Source organism: Somniosus microcephalus, unplaced genomic scaffold (genome assembly GCF_052327205.1).
Source record: "Somniosus microcephalus isolate GS21.2 unplaced genomic scaffold, FLI_Smic_1.0 scaffold390, whole genome shotgun sequence".
NCBI lineage: Eukaryota > Metazoa > Chordata > Chondrichthyes > Squaliformes > Somniosidae > Somniosus > Somniosus microcephalus.
The window spans coordinates 239,060-261,103 of record NW_028225577.1 but is presented as its reverse complement, the minus strand read 5'-3'; the positions used below and the strand labels follow the sequence as shown (position 1 = coordinate 261,103).

Sequence of the window (22,044 nt, the reverse complement as noted above, 5' to 3'; positions counted from 1 at the left end):
GTCTTGCATTTGGACGGCCCCTAATGTCTCTACTCCCCTACCAGACAGATTATTCCAAATGTTTGTCATTGAGCAAGAGTTCTTGCTAATATTCCACTTTTTAAATTGACCTTTCCACTCGAGTTACATTTGTATTCTCTGGTGCTGCTGATCTGAAGTGACATGTTGGGTATCTTATTTGTACTATTTAATATCGTGGCATTGCCTACAGTCATGTGGTGAATGTATTTTTTTCTCTATGTACAAATTGGTGAAAGAGTTTGGCGAGGGACGAAAGAAACGTGCGCCATCGCTCCACCTGGTGGCCGGAGCATGTCACTACATCACGACGGTTGACATAGCAAAAATAAATGGGGGAAATGTTGATGTTGGAAGGTCTATCTAGTTCGCCTTCTACTACCCTGGTAGTAACATCGTAATTTACAATGGTAAATGCTAATGGAAAAGTGTGGGCAAAAATTATGACGGTGGAAATTGATGAACCAGAACTACAGTCCTAACTACAGATTATATAATCAATTGTAGAACCCTGCTCCTTTTAACCTATCTAGGCTGTGGAGTTTGAGTTTCTCTCGCCTTTTCTCGTGGCTCATTCCTTTTACACATACTGTACAATCATTTTTGCTGTTTTCCAATGTCTGTGCATCCTACTTGTGGTGTGGTGACCGCAACTGTGCACAGTACTTCGGCTAAGGCCTCAGTATAGACTCTGCAGACTTGCTGCTCTGCTGACCTATCGATTGGCCACATCATCCACACACTGACTGTGACAAAGCAGCAATTACTCCCAGGTCCCTTTCCATGTCTTCCTGTCGGAACTCTACTCAAATAATGTAACCCCATCGAACTGTGTTCACTTTCTTATGGAAAAAGTGATGCATATCAGTCCCAAGTTGGTGCTTTAACCGTCTAGAGCCCACACTCTGGAATTTCCTCCCTTAACTCTGCCAAAATGGTCTTTAAAACCCACCTCCTCTTCTCCGCTATTACCCACTTCACCAAATGTTTCCTCCTTTGGCTCGGTCTCATTTTGATCTGATTCATGTCTCTGTGAATTGGACTGGGACGTTTAGTCTGCTAAAGGTGCTACAGACCTGCTGCTGTTGATGTTGTAGCGTCCTTTATTAGAGCGTGATGTGGTATCCATTAATGGTTCAATGTGGCCTTCTTTATCCCGGGGCTATGGGCATCCGTAATACCAGTGAGATATGGTGTGCTTTATTGTTGTAATATGGGGCATGTATTGATGATGATGGTGCCCCTCCCTTGTAAAACTGATTTATGGATGTGTGGGCACTTTTTAAAAGATGCTGGTACCTTTTATAATAGTCGTATGAGATTTGTTTAAGCATCCTTTATATTGGTGATGTGCGGAGTGTATTATGTGTCCCGGGGGAAGGGCGGCATGTCCCGGGGGGGAGGGGGAGGGGCGGCGTGTCCCGGGGGGAGGGGGAGGGGCGGCGTGTCCCGGGAGGGGAGGGGCGGCGTGTCCCGGGGGGGGGGGGCGGCGTGTCCTGGGGGGGGGGGGGGGAGGGGCGGCGTGTCCCGGGGGGGGGGGGAGGGGCGGCGTGTCCCGGGGGGTAGGGGTAGGGGCGGCGTGTCCCGGGGGGGGGGGAGGGGGCGGCGTGTCCGGGGGGGGGGGGGGGAAGGGGGAGGGGCGGCGTGTCCCGGGGGGAGGGGGAGGGGCGGCGTGTCCGGGGGGGGGGGGGGGGGAAGGGGGAGGGGCGGCGTGTCCCGGGGGGAGGGGCGGCGTGTCCCGGGGGGAGGGGGAGGGGCGGCGTGTCCCGGGGGGGGAGGGGCGGCGTGTCCCGGGGGGGGGGGGCGGCGTGTCCCGGGGGGGGAGGGGCGGCGTGTCCCGGGGGGAGGGGGGTGGGAAGGGGGAGGGGCGGCGTGTCCCGGGGGGAGGGGGAGGGGCGGCGTGTCCCGGGGGGTAGGGGGAGGGGCGTGTCCCGGGGGGAGGGGCGGACTGCTGCAGTTGATTAAAGTCCCCAGTAATAGTTCCTGGGACTTGTTGAATTTGAAGAACTGTTGAACCACACTTGTACATCACAAACCCACCACCTCCACCACCTAGAAGGACAAGGGCAGCAGGCGCATGGGAACACCATCTCCTCCAAGTCACACACCATCCTGACTTGGAAACGCTGTTCCTTCATCGTCGCTGGGTCAAAGTCCTGGAACTCCCTCCCTAACAGCACTGTGGGAGTACCTTCACCACACGGACTGCAGCGGTTCAAGTTTCACCACCACCTTCTCCAGGGCAATAAATGCTGGTCTTGCCTAATTCGGCACTGGCACAATGGGCCGAATGGCCTCTTCCAGTGCTAGAACATTCTTTGCCAGCGACTCCCACATCCTGTGAAATAATTTTAAAAAAATGAATGGCTGCCATGCATCAGTCTGCATTTGTTCCAAAATAGTTTGGTTTCTTCCTTAAACTTTGAAACATCGGACTGGCTTTTAAACTCCTTGTGTACTGTGACTGGCTTTCAAGGTTCAGCCACCAAACCAAACCAGACAACAAAAAAACTTCATTTTGTCATCGTCATGTTGGGACTTTGTGGTAATCCTTGATATGGAACCTCGACAGGGAGTGTCTTCAGACTACTTGAGGGGGTAGGGTTGTCGCATAGCTGATTGTCATCCTGTATGCACGTACACTCCCGCGGGATCAAGAGCCTTGACTGATTTTATTTTTCTCTTCCCCCTTACCCCACCCCTCTGTGACCAGAGACAGCGAGAGACCAATTGCGGAGTCCTTGCTGCTGTCCCAGCTGAAATCCACCATGGGACCTACCTGTCTATATAGCTAAGTTTCATAAATTTTGTGTACAAACTTTTTAAATAGTGCCTGATATTGGGAGGCAGCTGACAGGGAGGGGCTTGTTGGCTGTTTATCGTGGGAGGAGGGTGTTTGAGTATCCAAGTAGGGTTGAGACTGTTACAAATCTTGGGTCAGCTGTAGATACCCTTTCAGATCATTCCTGTAAGTGGTCCCCACATCTTGTGTTCAGGAGTGTGCCCGTACTGCCCAATATCTAATTATGCGATGATATAACGTGGAGGGGTAACAGTAGGACGTTCTTGTAATCTGAACTGGATATGGTGTCTTTCGCAAGTACCCTTGTGTGCCTCACCGCCCTTGCAGTGGGTGGACTGAAAAACACTGGCCTGCGACAAGGGCTGACGTGAATCATTTAAACTGCTTCATTTTTATAAACAGCCAGTGAACATATAGCAGCAGTAATCAAAACTCACTCACTCACCACTTAACTTGAAGCCCCCCCTGGTGAATAAGAAAAATAGTAAACCACACCACATTATCCTAACTTAATATTTCCTCATCAGACTCCATTCTGGACTCACTGACCTTGACCAGGGGTTTAAGTTGTTTTCTCTTTCTCCCTTTTTGTCACTTCCCACCACAGAAATTTTCCCCATTCGGTGATTCACCAGTAGGGCAGTCGGTTTCCCTCAGCGTGGATTCTTGGCAGACATCCCATGCAGTGCTTAAGTGACGAGATCAAGTGTGGATAAACCGAGGCCCCGTCTGCCCTCTGCGGTGGGTGTAAAAGAGACCACGGCACCTTTTGGCGAAAAACAGGGGAGTTCTCTTGGTGTCCTGGCTAATGGTTATCGCTCAGCCAGCACCTTAAAATAGGTTGTTTATTCAATGCCGTTTGTGGGATCTTGCTGTGTGCAAATTGTCTGCTGCGTTTCCTATATTGTAAGAAACAGTGACTAGAGAAGTACATCATTGGCTATAATGGGCTTTGGGATGTTCTGAGGTTGTCAATGGCACTATAGAAATGCAAGTCTCCCTTTAGGTAGGAGCTGGGCCTCCTTTTGCTGCTGTAAACAGGCAGTTGCATCATTTAGACGTGGCACCTGAAAGAAACCTTGTTCAGTACATCCTCTGGGCCATGTGCTGTGATCGTGAATGGGAGGAAGGTTAATATGGAGGTAATTTATTACTGAATCTTAGATAGGGAAGGACCTATGAGTGACGTGGTTGCCCTTGCAGCTTTCAATTTCCTTTCCAGTCGGTGTCCTAACGACTAACTGTGAAGCAGCCTTCAGTCACCTGCAGTCCGGTGCGGGAATAGGGGCCCCTTTTAATGTCATTCGTTCCCCCAGCACGGCCGGTCTGTGGGCCCCTCCCTCCCTCCCTCCTCGGGGCCGGTCTGTGGGCCCCTCCCTCCCTCCCTCCCTCCTCGGGGCCGGTCTGTGGGCCCCTCCCTCCCTCCTCGGGGGCCGGTCTGTGGGCCCCTCCCTCCCTCCTCGGGGCCGGTCTGTGGGCCCCTCCCTCCCTCCTCGGGGCCAGTCTGTGGGCCCCCCCCCGCACCCTCGCCAGCGGGCTGTGTTCGCTATATTTTGGTGCACTCAGATTCGAAGGTGTGGAGATGCTGGTGTTGGACTGGGGTGGACAAATGTAAGAAGTCACACAACACCAGGTTATAGTCCAACAGTTTTATTTGAAATCACAAGCTTTCGGAGCGCTGCTCCTTCGTCAGGTGAAGTGGAGAGATGCATAAAGACACAGCTTATATAGTCAGAGAATAATGCCAGATGATTACAGGTAATCTTTCTAACTGCCATTTATCACACCTTGGCAGAGATAATCACAGCAATCAAAGGTATGAATGGTGTCCAAACAGGTCAGTCAGGAAAACATTACATCAAAGAACAATAAGGTGGGGTCACAAGGGGTCAAATGTTGCAGATGCTGGGGTCTGTATGAAAAACAAAAAACAGACAAAAAAACATTTTTTTTGCTGGAAATCACAGCAGGTCCGGCCGCATCTGTGTAGAGAGAACAAGCCAACGACGACTCGAGTCTGGATGACCCTACGTCAGGTGGGGTTACATGTAGCGTGACATGAACCCCAGATCCCGGTTGAGGCCGTCCTCATGAGTGCGGAACTTGGCTATCAGTTTCTGCTCTATGATTTTGCGTTGTCGTGTGTCTCGAAGGCCGCCTTGGAGAATGCTTACCCGAAGATCGGAGGCTGAATGTCCTTGACTGCTGAAGTGTTCCCCGACTGGGAGGGAACACTCCTGCCTGGCGATTGTTGCGCTGTGTCCGTTCATCCGTTGTCGGTGTCTGCATGGTCTCGCTGATGTACCATGCTCCGGGGCATCCTTTCCTGCAACGTATGAGGTAGACAACTTTGGCCGAGTCACATGAGTATGTACCATGTACCTGGTGGGTGGTGTCCTCACGTGTGATGATATCTGTGTTGATGATCTGGCATGTCTTGCAGAGGTTGCCGTGGCAGGGTTGTGTGGTATCGTGGTCGCTGTTCTCCTGAAAGCTGGGTAATTTGCTGCAAACGATGGTCTGTTTGAGGTTAGGCGGCTGTGTGGAGGCGTAGGGATGGCCTTAGCGAGGTGTTCGTCGTCATCGATGACATGTTGAAGGCACTGCGACAACGGATGAACGGACACCGTCCTAAATGGCCGACCCCTTATTCTGAGACTGACCCCTGGTTCTAGACTCCCCGGCCAGGGGAAACATCCTCTCTGCATCTACCCTGTCAACCCCTGTAAGAATTTTGTATGTTTCAATCAGATCACACCTCATTCTTCTAAACTCTAGAGAATATAGGCCTAGTCTACTCACTGTCCTCCTCGGGCAATTCCCCCTTCCCAGGAACCAGTCTGATGAACCTTTGTTGCACTCTCCCTATGGTATATCCTTCCTTAGGTAAGGAGGCCAAAACTGTACACAATACTCCGGGTGTGGTCTCACCAGGGCCCGATCTAATTGCAGCAAGATGTCTTTACACTTCGACTCAAATCCTCTTGTAATAAAGGCCAGCATACCAATTGCTTGCTGTACCTGCATGTTAACTTTGTGATTCGTGTACAAGGACACCCAGGTCCCTCTGAACAACATTTCCCACTCTCTAACCATTTAAAAAATACTCTGCTTTTCTATTTTTCCTACCAAAAGTGTATAACTTTGCATTTCTCCACATTTGACTCGGAGACTAGGGTCCTGAATTTAAATAAAGGAAACTACGATGGTATGAGGCGCGAGTTGGCTAGGATGGATAGGGGAACGTTACTTAAAGGGTTGATAGTGGATAGGCAATGGCAAACATTTAAAGATCGCATGGATGAACTACAGAATTTGTTGTCCCTGTCTGGCATAAAAATAAAACAAAAAAGGTGGCGCAACCGTGGCTAACGAGGGAAATTAGGGCTAGCATAAGATCCAAGGAAAGGTCATATAAATTGGCCAGAAAAAGCAGTAAACCTGAGGATTGGGAGCAGTTTAGGATTCAGCAAAGGAGGACAAAGGGATTAAGAGGGGGAAAATAGAGTATGAGAGTAAGCTTGCAGGGAACATAAAAACTGACTGTAAAAACTTCTATAGATATGTGAAGAGAAAAAGATTGGTGAAGTCAAGCGTAGGTCCCTTGCAGTCAGGATCAGGGGAATTTATAATGGGAACAAAGAAATGGCTGACCAATTAAATACATACTTTGGTTCTGTCTTCACAAAGGAGGACACAAATAACCTCCCAGAGATGTCGGGGAACATAGGGTCGAATGAGAGGGAGGAATTGAATGAAATCAGTGTTTGTTGGGAAATGCTGTTGGGGAAATTGACGGGATTGAAGGCCGATAAATCCCCAGGGCCTGATAATCTACATCCTAGGGTACTTAAGGAAGTGGGCCTAGAAATAGTAGATGCATTGCTGGTCATCTTCCAAAATTCTATAGACTCTGGAACAGTTCCCATGGATTGGAGGATAGCTAATGTTACCCCACTATTTAAAAAAGGTGGTAGAGAGAAAACGGGGAATTATAGACCGGTAAGCCTGACGTCAGTAGTGGGGAAAATGCTAGAGTCCATTATAAAAGATGTAATAGCAGAGCACTTGGAAAACAGTGACAGGATCGGACAAAGTCAACATGGATTTACAAAAGGTAAATCGTGCTTGACTAATCTACTGGCACTTTTTGAGGATGTAACTGGTAGAATAGATAAGGGAGAACCAGTGGATGTGGTGTATTTGGACTTTCGGAAGGCTTTCGATAAGGTCCCGCATAAGAGATTAGCTTGTAAAGTTAAAGCACATGGGATTGGGAGCAAGGTACTGACTTGGATAGAGAACTGGTTGGCAGACAGGAAGCAAAGAGTTGGAATAAACGGGTCTTTTTCCGATTGGCAGGCAGTGACTAATGGGGTACCACAGGGATCGGTGCTAGGACCCCAGCTATTCACAATATATATTCATGATCTAGCCGAGGGAACTAGATGTAATATCTCCAACTTTGCAGACGACACAAAGCTGGGTGGGCGTGTGTGCTGTGAGGAGGATGCAGAGAAACTCCAGTATGATTTGGACAGGTTGGGTGATTGGGCAGATGCAGTATAATGTGGATAAATGTGAGGTTGTCCACTTTGTTGGCAAAAACAGGAAGGCAGATTATTATCTGAATGGCAATAGATTGGGAGAAGGGGAAGTGCAACGAGACCTGGGTGTCTTTGTGCACCAGTCGCTGAAGGTAAGCATGCAGGTGCAGCAGGCGGTTAAGAAGGCAAATGGGATGTTGGCCTTCATAGCGAGTGGATTCGAGTACAGGAGCAAGGATGTCTTGCTGCAGTTGTACAGGGCCTTGGTGAGACCACACCTGAGTATTGTGTGCAGTTTTGGTCGCCTTATCTGAGGATGGATGTTCTTGCCATGGAGGGAGTGCAGCGAAGATTCACCAGGCTGATGCCTGGGATGGCAGAAATGACGTATGAGGAGAGATTCGGTTGATTGGGTTTATATTCGCTGGAGTTTAGAAGAATGAGAGGGGATCTCATTGAATCTTATAAAATTCTAACAGGACTAGACAGACTAGATGCAGGAAGGATGTTCCCGATGGTGGGGGAGTCCAGAACCAGGGGTCACAGTCTAAGGATAAGGGGTAAGCCATTTAGGACAGAGATGAGGAATTTCATCACCCAGAGAGTGGTGAACCTGTGGAATTCTCTACCACAGAAGGCAGTTGAGGCCAATTCATTAAATATATTCAAGAAGGTGTTAGATATATTTCTTAAGGCTAAAGGGATATGGGGAGAAAGCAGGGACAGGGTACTGAATTTGGATGATCAGCCATGATCTCATTAAATGGCGGAGCAGGCTCGAGGAGCCGAATGGCCTACTCCTGCTCCTATCTTCTATGTATCATCAGCAAACTTGGATATATTACATTTGGTCCCCTCATCCAAATCATTGCTATAGATTGGGAATAGCTGAGGCCCAAGCACTGATCCTTGCGGTACCCCAGTAGTTACAGCCAGCCAACCCGAAAATGACCCGTTAATTCCTACTTTGTTTTCTGTCCGTTAACCAATCCTCAATCCATGCTAGTATATTACCCCCAATCCCATGAGCCCTAATTTTGTTTAATAACCTCTTGTGTGGCACCTTATCGAATGCCTTCTGAAAATCCAAATACACCACATCCACTGGTTCCACCTTTTCTATTCTGCTAGTTGCAACCTCAAAAAACTCTAACAGATTTGTCAAACATGATTTCCCTTTCATAAATCCGTGTTGACTCTGCCAAATCCTATTATTATTTTCTAAGTGCCCTGTTACCATGTCCTTAATAATAGATTCTAGTCTTTTCCCTACTTCCGATGTCAAGCTAACTGGCCTGTAGTTCCCTGTTTTCTCTCTTCCCTCCTTTCTTCAAAAGTGGGGTTACATTTGGTACCTTCCAATCCACAGGAACCATTCTAGAATGTATGGAATTTTGGAGAATGACAACCAATGCAACCACTATCTCTATAGCCAACTCTTTCCAAACCCTAGGATGTAGTCCATCAGGTCCAGGGGATTTATCGACTTTCAGTCCCATTAATGTTATTGGGGCCCATAGCCTTTGCTGTATCCAGTGCGCTCAGCCGTTTCTTGATATCACGTGGAGTGAATCGAATTGGCTGAAGATTGGCTTCTGTGATGGTGGGGACCTCGGGAGTAGGCCAATATGGATCATCCACTCTGCACTTCTGGCTGAAGATGGTTGCAAATGCTTCAGCCTTGTCTTTTGCACTCACGTGCTGGGCTCTGCCATCATTGAGGATGGGGATATTCATGCAGCCTCCTCTTCCCATTAGTTGTTTAATGGTCCACCACCATTCACGACTGGATGTGGCAGGACTGCAGAGCTTTGATGTGATCTTTTGATTGTGGAATCGCTTAGCCCTATCTATAGCATGTTGCTTCCACTTTTTAGCATGCATGTAGTCCTTTGTACAGATTGTGGTGGAATACAATTCTGCTGCTGCTGATGGCCCAAGCGCCTCATGGATGCCCAGTTTTGAGCTGCGAGATCTGTTCTGCATCTATCCCATTTAGTATGGTAGTGCCACACAACACAATGGAGGGTGTCCTCGGTGTGAAGACGGTACTTCGTCTCCACAATAACTGCGTTGGTCACTCATACCAATACTGTCACGGACAGATTCATCTGCGATAGGTAGATTGGTGAGGACGAGGTCAAGTAGGTTTTTCCCTCGTGTTGGTTCTCTCGCCACTTGCCGCAGGCTCAGCCTGGCAGCTAGCTCCTTCAGGGCTCGGTCAGTAGAGGTGCTACCGAGCCACTCTTGGTGATGGACATTACCCTACCCAGAGTACATTCTGTGCCCTTGCTGCTGTCAGTCCTTTTTCCAAGTGGTGTTCAACATGGAGGAGTACTGATTCATCAGCTGAGGGAGAGTAGTAGGTGGTAATCAGCAGGAGGTTTCCTTGCCCATGCTTGACCTGAAGCCATGAGACTTCATGGGGTCCGGAGTCAATGTTGAGGACTCCCAGGGCCAGTCCTTCCCGACTGTATACCACTGTGCCACCGCCCCTGGTGGGTCTGTCCTGCCGGTGGGACAGGACATACCCAGGGATGGTGATGGAGGAGTCTGGGACATTGGCTGAAAGGTATGATTCTGAGTATGACTGTCAGGCTGTTGCTTGACTAGTCTGTGGGACAGCTCTCCCAATTTTGGTACAAGTCCCCAAATGTTCGTGAGGAGGACTTTGCAAGGTCGACTGGGCTGGGTGTGCCGTTGTCATGTCCATAGCCGGTGCCAAGGTCAATGCCGGGTGGTTCATCCGGTTATTGTTTTTCGTAGCGGTTTGTTACAATACGATGACCTTGCTTGGCCATTTCAGAGGGCGGTTAAGAGAGCTAAGTATGGTTGCTGTGGGTCTGGAGTCTCACAGGCCAGACCAGGTAAGGGTGGCAGATGGGTTTTTGCAACTGTCAGCCATTACTGATGCCAGCTTTTTAATTCCAGATTTATTTATTTAACTGAATTTAAATTCCCCAGATGCCATGGTGGGAATTGAACTCGCTGCTCTGGATTATTAGTCCAGGCCTTTGGATTACTAGCTCAGTAACATGACCATTATACTAGCTCAGTAACATGACCATTATGCTAGCTCAGTAACATGACCATTATACTAGCTCAGTAACATGACCATTATACTAGCTCAGTAACATGACCATTATACTAGCTCAGTAACATGACCATGATACTAGCTCAGTAACATGACCATTATACTAGCTCAGTAACATGACCATTATGCTAGCTCAGTAACATGACCATTATGCTAGCTCAGTAACATGACCATTACACTAGCTCAGTAACATGACCATTATACTAGCTCAGTAACATGACCATTATGCTAGCTCAGTAACATGACCATTACACTAGCTCAGTAACATGACCATTATACTAGTTCAGTAACATGACCATTATGCTAGCTCAGTAACATGACCGTTATACTAGCTCAGTAACATGACCATTATGCTAGCTCAGTAACATGACCATTATACTAGCTCAGTAACATGACCATTATACTAGCTCAGTAACATGACCATTATGCTAGCTCAGTAACATGACCATTACACTAGCTCAGTAACATGACCATTATACTAGCTCAGTAACATGACCATTACGCTAGCTCAGTAACATGACCATTATACTAGCTCAGTAACATGACCATTATACTAGCTCAGTAACATGACCATTATACTAGCTCAGTAACATGACCATTATACTAGCTCAGTAACATGACCATTATACTAGCTCAGTAACATGACCATTACGTTAGCTCAGTAACATGACCATTATGCTAGCTCAGTAACATGACCATTATGTTAGCTCAGTAACATGACCATTATACTAGCTCAGTAACATGACCATTACGTTAGCTCAGTAACATGACCATTATACTAGCTCAGTAACATGACCATTATACTAGCTCAGTAACATGACCATTATGTTAGCTCAGTAACATGACCATTATGCTAGCTCAGTAACATGACCATTATGTTAGCTCAGTAACATGACCATTATACTAGCTCAGTAACATGACCATTATGCTAGCTCAGTAACATGACCATTATACTAGCTCAGTAACATGACCATTATACTAGCTCAGTAACATGACCATTATGCTAGCTCAGTAACATGACCATTATGTTAGCTCAGTAACATGACCATTATACTAGCTCAGTAACATGACCATTACGTTAGCTCAGTAACATGACCATTATACTAGCTCAGTAACATGACCATTATACTAGCTCAGTAACATGACCATTATGTTAGCTCAGTAACATGACCATTATGCTAGCTCAGTAACATGACCATTATGTTAGCTCAGTAACATGACCATTATACTAGCTCAGTAACATGACCATTATGCTAGCTCAGTAACATGACCATTATACTAGCTCAGTAACATGACCATTATACTAGCTCAGTAACATGACCATTATGCTAGCTCAGTAACATGACCATTATGTTAGCTCAGTAACATGACCATTATACTAGCTCAGTAACATGACCATTACGTTAGCTCAGTAACATGACCATTATACTAGCTCAGTAACATGACCATTATACTAGCTCAGTAACATGACCATTATGTTAGCTCAGTAACATGACCATTATGCTAGCTCAGTAACATGACCATTATGTTAGCTCAGTAACATGACCATTATACTAGCTCAGTAACATGACCATTATGCTAGCTCAGTAACATGACCATTATACTAGCTCAGTAACATGACCATTATACTAGCTCAGTAACATGACCATTATGCTAGCTCAGTAACATGACCATTACGCTAGCTCAGTAACATGACCATTATACTAGCTCAGTAACATGACCATTATGCTAGCTCAGTAACATGACCATTACACTAGCTCAGTAACATGACCATTATACTAGCTCAGTAACATGACCATTATGCTAGCTCAGTAACATGACCATTACACTAGCTCAGTAACATGACCATTATACTAGCTCAGTAACATGACCATTATACTAGCTCAGTAACATGACCATTATACTAGCTCAGTAACATGACCATTATGTTAGCTCAGTAACATGACCATTATACTAGCTCAGTAACATGACCATTATACTAGCTCAGTAACATGACCATTATACTAGCTCAGTAACATGACCATTATACTAGCTCAGTAACATGACCATTATACTAGCTCAGTAACATGACCATTATACTAGCTCAGTAACATGACCATTATACTAGCTCAGTAACATGACCATTATACTAGCTCAGTAACATGACCATTATACTAGCTCAGTAACATGACCATTACGTTAGCTCAGTAACATGACCATTATACTAGCTCAGTAACATGACCATTATACTAGCTCAGTAACATGACCATTATACTAGCTCAGTAACATGACCATTACGTTAGCTCAGTAACATGACCATTATGCTAGCTCAGTAACATGACCATTATGTTAGCTCAGTAACATGACCATTATACTAGCTCAGTAACATGACCATTACGTTAGCTCAGTAACATGACCATTATACTAGCTCAGTAACATGACCATTATACTAGCTCAGTAACATGACCATTATGTTAGCTCAGTAACATGACCATTATACTAGCTCAGTAACATGACCATTATACTAGCTCAGTAACATGACCATTATACTAGCTCAGTAACATGACCATTATACTAGCTCAGTAACATGACCATTATACTAGCTCAGTAACATGACCATTATACTAGCTCAGTAACATGACCATTATACTAGCTCAGTAACATGACCATTACGTTAGCTCAGTAACATGACCATTATACTAGCTCAGTAACATGACCATTACGTTAGCTCAGTAACATGACCATTACGCTAGCTCAGTAACATGACCATTATGTTAGCTCAGTAACATGACCATTATACTAGCTCAGTAACATGACCATTACGTTAGCTCAGTAACATGACCATTATACTAGCTCAGTAACATGACCATTACGTTAGCTCAGTAACATGACCATTATGCTAGCTCAGTAACATGACCATTATACTAGCTCAGTAACATGACCATTATGCTAGCTCAGTAACATGACCATTATACTAGCTCAGTAACATGACCATTACGTTAGCTCAGTAACATGACCATTATGCTAGCTCAGTAACATGACCATTATGTTAGCTCAGTAACATGACCATTATACTAGCTCAGTAACATGACCATTACGTTAGCTCAGTAACATGACCATTACGTTAGCTCAGTAACATGACCATTATGTTAGCTCAGTAACATGACCATTATGCTAGCTCAGTAACATGACCATTATGTTAGCTCAGTAACATGACCATTATACTAGCTCAGTAACATGACCATTATGCTAGCTCAGTAACATGACCATTATGCTAGCTCAGTAACATGACCATTATACTAGCTCAGTAACATGACCATTATACCAGCTCAGTAACATGACCATTATGCTAGCTCAGTAACATGACCATTATACTAGCTCAGTAACATGACCATTATGCTAGCTCAGTAACATGACCATTATGCTAGCTCAGTAACATGACCATTATACTAGCTCAGTAACATGACCATTACGCTAGCTCAGTAACATGACCATTACGCTAGCTCAGTAACATGACCATTACGCTAGCTCAGTAACATGACCATTACGCTAGCTCAGTAACATGACCATTACGCTAGCTCAGTAACATGACCATTACGCAAGCTCAGTAACATGACCATTACGCTAGCTCAGTAACATGACCATTATGCTACAGTTCCCAGTAGAATATTCTATTAATGGGAGTAAGTTATATTTCTATTTCTTAAGGCTAAAGGGATCAAGGGATATGGGGAGAAGGCAGGGACAAGGTACTGAACTTGGATGATCAGCCATGATCTCATTGAATGGCGGAGCAGGCTCGAGGGGCCGAATGGCCTTCTCCTGCTCCTATCTTCTATGTTTCATCAACTGGGTCCAACAGGGACGTGCTCAGGCCAGTGATTACTCTGACATTGCTTGCTCTGACGATCTCGTCACCCATGAATCTAAAACTCCTGCCTGAATGTCTGTTGCAATGTGTCCAGTCTTCATTTTCTTCAAACTAGTTTATACTTGGCTCCCTGTCCAAATAATTACAAATGTTGGTGTGTTATTGCTTAATCATCATCTTACAATCTGAATAGTCTGCAACTGTGAAGCTGCCTTTCTCAAACAGTTTCTGTTCTAAAGGGGGCTTCCCATCTGCTAACACAAGTGTTCAAAACACGGGAGTGAAGACAGAACCAAAGTATGTATTTAGTTGGTCTGCCATTTCTTTGTTCCCCATTATAAATTCCCCCGATTCTGATTGTAAGGGACCTACGCTTGACTTCACCAATCTTTTTCTCTTCACATATCTATAAAAGCTTTTACAGTCAGTTTTTATGTTCCCTGCAAGCTTACTCTCATATTCAATTTTCCCCCTCTTAATTAATCCCATTGTCCTCCTTTGCTGAATCCTAAACTACTGCTAATCCTCAGGTTTGCTGCTTTTTCTGGCCAAATTATATGTCCTCCCCTTGGATCTTATGCTATCCCTAATTTCCCTTGTTAGCCACGGTTGAGTCACCTTTTTTTATTTTTATGCCAAACAGGGATGAACAAATTCTGTAGTTCATCCATGCGATCTTTTAATGTTTGCCATTGCCTATCCACCGTCAACTCTAAGTAACATTCCCCAATCCATCCTAGCCAACTCGTGCCTCGTACCATCGTAGTTACCTTTATTTAAATTCAGGACCCTAGTCTCTGAGTCAACAACCTCACTCTCCATTTTAATGAAGAATTCGATCATATTATGATCACTCCTCCCCAAGGGGCCTCGTACAACAAGATTGCTAACTAATCCATTCTCATTACATAATACCCAGTCTAAGATGGCCTGATCTCGAGTTGGTTCCTCGACATATTCCTCTCGCCCTCTGCGCCCCTCTCTCCCCCTCTGCGCCCCTCTCTCCCCCTCTGCGCCCCTCTCTCCCCCTCTGCGCCCCTCTCTCCCCCTCTGCGCCCCTCTCTCCCCCTCTGCGCCCCTCTGCGCCCCTCTCCTGAGCGCGCCTCTCTCATTGATAAAAGTTTGAGTTGACCTCCATGACCATATATGGCCAGGTTCCCTCGCCAGAGTCCTTGCCAGGGCCCCCGAGTTATTCCTTATAAGTTGCAGCTGTCCCTGAGCTGAACATTGCTGGGGTGTGAGGGGGTCACATGCTGATCCACACTCTGGCATCTGTTGGGCCACGTCACTGAGTGTTGATGTTTTTAGGCTGTGATGTAGCGAGCTCATTGGACCGGTGTCTTGTGTCTAATACACGTTGATTAGGGACGAATCTGCTCTGACTCTTGGAATCCCACTCTTCACTCCGGCTGGGGAGGAGCTCATCCTGTGACCTCTCCTGTCTTCTGGGAGGGTTGAGAGCAAAACCAGGTCCCTCAAAGTCCTCCTCCCCAGCCAGGGTGTCTGCCTATGTCTCCACCCCACCTATAATGGGTTAATGCCCCCCTCCCATCACTCCACCCCTCCTATAATGGGTTAACCCCCTCCCATCGCTCCACCCCTCCTATAATGGGTTAATTTCCCCCTCCCATCGCTCCACCCCATCCTATAATGGGTTAATTTCTCCCTCCCATCGCTCCACCCCTCCTATAATGGGTTAATTTCCCTCTCCCATCGCTCCACCCCTCCTATAATGGGTTAATTTCCACCGCGCCCACCCCTGCTGGTAACTGCCTCATATCTCACTGAGGCGGGGGGGGGGGGGACAACTCTTGTTTGAAGAACATTATTTTTAAACATTGATACCCCCCCGTGTTGTGACCTCCTCTCCCCCCCCCCCCCCCCGTGTTGTGACTTCCTCCTCCCCCCCCCCCGTGTTGTGACTGACCCTCCCCCCCCCCCCCCGTGTTGTGACCCCCCCCCCCCGTGTTGTGACTTCCTTCCCCCCCCCCCCCCCCCGTGTTGTGACCCCCCCTCCCCCCCCAGATTCTGAAGGGGAGTGACGGGGTCCATGCGGAGAGGTTGTTTCTCCTGGTCAGTGCGCTCCTGGCTGATCTATATCCTAACCCCCTCTACCTGCCTTGGCTCCGTATCCCTGAATACCCCTGGCTAGCAAGAATCTATCGATCTCCGATTTATAATTATTTGAGCTCGCATCTTCTTGTGGGAGGGAGTTCCACAGTTCTACCACCCTTTGCATGAAGAAGTGTTTCTCTCCTGATTGGCCTGGCTCTGATTCTAAGGTTCTGTCCCCCTTGTCCTAGATAGACTCCCCCACCAGTGCAAAAAGCCTCTCTCTCTATCTACCCGATAAATTCCTTTCAAAATTCCACAAACATCAATCAAATCACTCCATGACCTTCGATATTCCAGGGACTACAAGCCTAGTTTATGTAATCTCGCCTCATAACCTAACCCTTGGAGCCCTGGTAACGTTGTGGTGAATCTGCACTGCACTCCTTCCAAGGCCAGTATATCCTTTCCAAGATGCGGTGCCCAGAACTCGACACAGTACTCCAGGTGTGGTCTGACCAGGGCTGTGTACAGCTGTAGCAAAACGTCCTCCCCTTTATATTCCAGACCTCTCGATAGAAAGGCTCACATTCCATTAGCCTTCTTGATTATTTTTTGTACCTGACCACTATATTTTAGTGATCTGTGTACATGAATCCTAAATCTCATTGGACTTCCACTGTTGCTGGCTTTTGACCATTTAAATAATGCTGCGATCCAATGTTCCCTGTAAGCTGCTCAGCACTCCAAGGGTTGCGCGCAGCCGGCTTTCTTTTTCGTTCATGAGATGTGGGCGTCGCTGGCAAGGCCAGCATTTATTGCCCATCTCTAATTGTCCTCGAGAAGGTGGTGGTGAGCCGCCGCTGCAGTCCGTGTGGTGAAGGGACTCCCACAGTGCTGTTAGGGAGGGAGCTCCAGGATTTTGACCCAGCGACGATGAAGGATCGGCGGTATACTTCCAAGTCAGGATGGTGTGTGACTTGGAGGGGAACTTGGAGGTGGTGGTGTTCCCATGCGCCTGCTGCCCTTGTCCTTCTAGGTGGTAGAGGTCGCCAGCTTGGGAGGTGCTGCCGAAAAAGCCTTGCTGGCTTTTAAATAGAAAAAACTCACGTGCAGTATTTTGAATGGGCTGCGCAGCCTGTTCAAGAGGTCACGTGACCCCCAAAAATATTACAGGGAACATTGCTCGTATCTATTGTTTTTTGGTCCAAAATGGATGACCTTACGCTTGTGTTAAAATCCACCTGCCACAGTTTTGTCCACTCACTTAATCTGTCATAGAATCATAGAATGGTTACAGCTCAGAAGGAGGCTATTCAGCCTGTCGAGCCCGTGCTGGCTCTCTGCAAGAGTATCTCAGCTAGCCCCACTCCCCGCCCTCTCCCCATAGCCCTGCAAATTTTTTTCCTTCAGGTACTTATCCAATTCCCATTTGAAAGCCACGATTGAGTCTGCCTCCACCACCCTCTCAGGCAGCGCATTCCAGATCCTAACCACTCGCTGCGTAAAAAAGTTTTTCCTCGTGTCGCCTTTGGTTCTTCTGCCAATCACCTTAAACCTGTGTCCTCTGGTTATCGACCCTTCCACCAATGGGAACAGTTTCCCTCTATCTACTCTGTCCAGACCCCTCATGATTTTGAACACCTCTATCAAATCTCCTCTCAATCTTCTCTGCTTCAAAGAGAACCCCAGCTTCTCCAGTTTATCAATGTAACTGAAGTCCCTCATTCCTGGAATCATTCTCGTAAATCTTTTCTGCACCCTCTCTAAGGCCGTCACATTCTTCCTAAACTGTGGTGCCCAGAATTGGACACAATGCCACAGTTGGGGCCGAACCAGTGTTTTATACAAGTTCTTCATAATTTCCACGCTTTTGTACTCTATACCTCTATTTATGAAGCCCAAGATGCCCTATGCCTTTTTAACTACTTTCTCAACCTACCCTGCCACCTTCAACAATATGTGCACATATACCCCAGGTGTCTCTGTTCGTGCACCCACTTTAGGATTGTACCCTTTAGTTTATATTGCCTCTCATTCTTTCTACCAAAATGTATCACTTCACACTTTTCTGCGTTAAATTTCATCTGCCACATGTCCGCCCATTTCACCAGCCTGTCTATGTCCTCTTGAAGTCTATCACTACCCTCCTCACTGTTGACTATACTTCCAAGTTATGTATCATCTGCAAATTTTGAAATTGTGCCCTGTACACCTGTGGTAAACCACTGTTTGTATTCCACTGTGTACATGCCTCGGCTGACTCCTCCCACAAGTCCTAGTATAAAGGTGACTGCTCCCCAGCCCTTTGTATTTCTGGACCGGTCGACCACTCGAGGCAGACCTTCATTCTTTTGTTAATAAAAGCCTTTAGTTACTCTCTTAACTCTCAGTCTTTTATGAGTAATTGATAGCGCATCAACACCCATATCCAAGTCATTAATATATATCAAGAAAAGCAGTGGTCCTAGAACCGACCCCTAGGGAACACCACTGTATACCTTCCTCCAGTCCGAAAAACAACCGTTCACCACTACTCTCTGTTTCCTGTCACTTAGTCAATTCCGTATCCATGCTGCCACTCCCTATTATTCCATGGGCTTCAACTTTGCTGGCAAGCCTATTATGTGGCACTTTGTTGAACGCCTTTTGGAAATCCATGTACACCACATCAACCGAATTGCCCTCATCAACCCTCTCTGTTACCCCATCAAAAAACTCAATCAAGTTAGTTAAACAAGATTTGCCTTTAACAAATCCATGCTGGCTTTCCTTAATTAATCCACACTTGTCCAAGTGACAATTTTGTCCCTGATTATTGTTTCTAAAAGCTTCCCCAGTACTGAGGTCAAGCTGACCGGTCTGTAGTTGCTGGGTTTATCCTTACACCCTTTTTTGAACAAGGGTGTAACATTTACAATTCTCCAGTCCTCTGGCATCAGCCCTGTATCCAAGGAGGATTGGAAGATTATGGCCAGTACCTCCGCAATTTCTTCCTTAACCTCCCTCAGCATCCTAAGATGCATCCCATCCGGTCCTGGTGATTTTATCTACTTTAAGTACAGCCAGCCTTTCGATTTTTATCCTATCAAGTATCTCCACTACCACCTCCTTCACTGTCTATGGCAGCACCTTCTTCCTTGGTGAAGACAGATGCAAAGTACTCATTTAGTGCCTCAGCCACGCCCTCTGCCTCCATGCATAGGTCTCCTTTTTGGTCCCTAATCAGTCCCACCCCTCCCTAATTTACTATTTATATGCTTATAGAAGACTTTTGGATTCCCTTTTATGTTAGCTGCCAATCTATTCTCATACCCTCTCTTTGCCCCTCTTATTTTCTTTTTCACTTCTCCTCTGACCTTTCTATATTTCGCCTGATTCTCAGATGTATTTGCAACCGGACATCTGTCATACATGCTCATTTTCTGCTTCTTCATATTCTCTCTCTCTGTTGGTGTCTTTGTAATTATGTGCTCCAGTCTACACTACTTACTATGCCACCAGTCTTTGTGTCATTGGCAAACTTGGATATGTAGCTCTCTACTATATTTATTAATGACTTAGATAATGCAATAAATAGTTGAGGCCCCAGCAAAGATCCCTGTGGGACACCACTATTCAATTCAATTCAATTCAAATCGCTTTATTGGCATGATAAGGTACATCTTATGTTGCCAAAGCATCAAAATACATTTATGGTTGAACACATAAACGCAGTTCTATTCATACAGTGTATAAACAGGTATATCCCTGAGTGTATAAATATACATTCGCATTATTTATATATGCTCTTTTCTTAGTTTACTGGTTGTCCCTCTGTTCATGGCAAGCTGTAACATAGTGTGCCGCCAGTGTTATACAACTTCTCTCCTCCCCCAGTAGGTATGGGAGTTTTTGGTTGTCATTCAGATTTCTGAATTCAGGGCATGTGAGAAATTTTGGTAGAAATTCTCCCTGATGCCCTGATATTTTCCACAGGCTGTGAGGAAGTGCATCTCTGTCTCCACTACTCCCTGACTGCAGTGAGAGCATATCCTGTCCTCTCTTGGCAGCCTGGTCTGCCTGTGTCTGTCTTTTTCGATCACTAGGCTATGTTTGCTAAGTCTGTATCTTGTCAAGGTTCTTCTCAGTTTGTTATCCTTTACCATGGTCAGGTAATCAGCTATGTTGTATTGTCTGTTTAGGGCCAGGTAGCAATTGAGTTTGCTTTGGATTTTTGTTGTTCCTGCCCAATATGTCATATATTTTTCCTTTTGCTTAGCGACGATTGTGTTGGGTCGAATTCTTTGTGTAACCCTGTCACTGTCCTGGGGCTGGTTATTGTTAGTAGTTACTTCACTGAGTCCCAGGACTAGTTGACTGAGGGTATTCTTCTTTATGGTCAGCTCTTGGCATTTCAGGGCGTCATAGTGATAGCATTGGGGGTTGCTCATTTGTAGGTGATTCCAAAATTTGGTGGCTCTTTTTTGGATAGTGATTATTAATGGATATTGGCCTAGTTCCGCCCTGCATGCATTGTTTACTGTTTTCCTTTGAGTCCGGAGGATACTTTTACAGAATTCTGCATGTAGGATCTCAATTGGGTGTTTGTCCCATTTTGCAAATTCTTGTTGTGTTAGCGGTCCCCACACCTCACTGCCATAGAGTGCAATTGGTTCAATTACTGATTTGAACATTTTTAGCCAAATGCTAATTGGGATTTCTATTTGGATTGATTTTTTAATGGCATAGAAAGCCCTTCTTGCTTTCTCTTTCAGTTCATTCACAGCCAGTTTGAAGTTTCCCGTAGAACTGATTTTTAAGCCCAAGTATGTGTAGTTAGTGGTTTGTTCAATTTTGGTTGTTCCTACTGTGAAATTTATTTTGGGTCCCTGATGTTTGGATCTTTGCTGGAACACAAGGACTTTGGTTTTTTGGGGATTTATTGTCAGGGCCCAAGTCTGGCAGTACGACTCCAGCAGGTCCAGGTTCTGCTGTAGACCCTCCTTAGTTGGTGACAGCAGAACCAGGTCGTCTGCATAGAGGAGGAATTTAACCTTGGATTCATATAGGGTGAGGCCGGGTGCTGTAGATTGTTCAAGTAGTTTTGCCAATTCATTTATGTAAATATTAGAGTGTCGGTGAGATTGGCGAGCCCTGCGTCACCCCCCGCCCCTGTGGGAAGTATTTTGTTTGTTTGTCTCCAATTTTAACTGCACATTTGTTGTTTGTATACATTGATTTAATTACATCATATGTTTTTCCCCCTACCCCGCTTTCGATAAGTTTTAGGAATAAACCGTCATGCCAGATGGAGTCGAAAGCCTTCTGGAAATCTATAAAGCATGCGTAGATTTTGCTTTTGTTATTGTGAACGTGTTTGTCAATTAGGGTCTGTAGGGTGAAGATATGATCTGATGTTCTATAGTTTGGCAGGAATCCAATTTGGCTTTTACTCAAGACATTGTGCTTCTCAAGGAAGTTTATAAGTCTTTTGTTTATGATGCTACAGAATACCTTCCCCAGGTTACTGTTTACACAGATGCCTCGATAGTTGTTTGGGTCGACTTTGTCCCCACTTTTGTATATGGGCGTTATGAGTCCTTTGTTCCAGATATCAGGGAAATAACCGACACTCAGAACCAAGTTGAAGAGTTTTAGGATAGCCAGTTTCATTTTGTCGTCTGTGTGTTTAATCATC

At 45.9% G+C, this 22,044-nt stretch overlaps 1 long non-coding RNA gene across 1 annotated transcript in view; it reads left to right on the top strand.

Annotated features, from left to right (window-relative positions):
• LOC147081780 (uncharacterized) overlaps nt 1-22,044 on the top strand; it is a 37,637-nt gene that overhangs the window by 1,119 nt on the left and 14,474 nt on the right. The window lies entirely within an intron of this gene.